Source organism: Condylura cristata, unplaced genomic scaffold (assembly GCF_000260355.1).
Source record: "Condylura cristata isolate star-nosed mole 26May11 unplaced genomic scaffold, ConCri1.0 scaffold00018, whole genome shotgun sequence".
Taxonomy (NCBI): domain Eukaryota; kingdom Metazoa; phylum Chordata; class Mammalia; order Eulipotyphla; family Talpidae; genus Condylura; species Condylura cristata.
The window spans coordinates 34,136,698-34,138,381 of NW_004567119.1; the positions used below are offsets into that span (position 1 = coordinate 34,136,698).

The 1,684-nt window shown below is 38.5% G+C and overlaps 1 long non-coding RNA gene across 2 annotated transcripts in view; it reads right to left on the reverse strand.

The window, feature by feature from the left end:
• Positions 1 to 1,684, reverse strand: part of LOC105853795 — a 16,460-nt gene that overhangs the window by 3,895 nt on the left and 10,881 nt on the right. The window lies entirely within an intron of this gene.

Consider the following 1,684-nt stretch of genomic DNA (forward strand, 5'->3'; position numbering starts at 1 on the left):
GTGTTGCAAGGAAGGCAACAGTAAAGGGGAGAGGGGGACCTACAATGGTATAAGGTCTTTTCACTGTCAACCTGCTGTACTGACAGGCAAGGAAATATTCTCTAAGGCGTTTATATATCTAATCCTCACTGGAAAGCAGAGAAAAATTATAAAACCTGAAACTCTGTTTTATGGATTTCCGAATGATTACATATTTATTTCAACCTGTTACTCAAATGAAAAAACTTGTAGGGATCTTTGATTCCTTCTTCAACCATACCTATTTATAATTAACTATTAAATCCTTTCAAGTATTTCTCCCCTCTTTGATTTATCTGCGTACACACTAACCTAACCCTAACCTTCACCTTCTCACCCATTGCCCTTACATCCCTGATCCTAAAAACAATGACAGTTAGAAAAAAGAGAAGACCATTTTCTGATGAACATAGTTCCAAAAATACTCAACAAAATCCTAGCAAACTGAATAGAGCAACATGTCAAGAGAACAATCTACCAGAATCAAGTGTGCTTCCTAGGAATGCAGGGCTGGCCCAGTGTACACAAATCAATCAATGTCAGTCATCAGATGAACACACAGGCAAACAGAAATAATATGATTATCTCAATAGATGCAGTAAAAGCCTGATAAAACTCTTAACTTCATTTTCTGATCAAAAAAACTAAACACTCAAAATAAAAAATGGAATTTATGTAAATATTAAAAACCCATATATAACAAACCCATATATAAAACCTATATATACAAATTTTCAATAGTGAAAAGCTGAAATCATTCCACTAAGATCAGGAACAGGCCAGAGGTACAGGAGTGGTGAAAGGATCCATCAGACAGAGTTGGAGGCAGAACAGGGGTGTACTGTCTAAGTACACTGCTGAAGGGAGCAACGGGCGGGTCAGGAGAGGTCTGCTGTGCCATGTGGCTCACCTCCAAGGTGGGGATTGAACTCATGCTTAAGTAGCTTCAGCTTCTTAGTGCTGTGCTTTAACCCACTGTGCCACAAGGGAGGACCCTATCACCACTTTTTAACATAATCCTGGAAGTCTTAGCTGAAGCAATTAGGCAAGAAAAAGACATGAAATTAATCCAAATTGGAAAAGAGATGAAATTGCTACTATTCAAAGATGACAAGCTAATATATTTAGAGAAACCAAAAGAATCTTAAAAAAAAAAAACTTACACAAATAATAAATGAACACAGCACATTGGCAAGATGCAAAATCAATACAGAACAACCATGCATTTCTATATGCAAACAACATGTAAAGAGAAAGGGAAATCAGGGATAAAAATTCCATTTACAATCACACCACAAAGAATGAAGTAAGTGGGAGATAATTTAACAAAAGTGGTGAAGGAGCTGCATACTAAAAACTGTAAAGCTCTATTATAGGAAATAAAAGGTACAAAGAAATGGAAAGATATCCTCTGTTCATGAATTGGAGAAATAACATTAAAATGGTCACACTGTTGATGGAAGAAGGAATGCAGGGGAGCATCACAAGACAGAGTCACACAGAGGGGACAGATAGAAGGAGCTAGTGGAGCAACTGACACAGCCAGAACATCAAGGTCCTCAGGCACCAAAGCCCAATGTCCAGGATGCCCGGATGCCTGGATGTCTCCAAGAGGTCCTGGCAGATAACAGACTGTTGGGGGCTGTGCCTGAAGCTCAGACCTGAA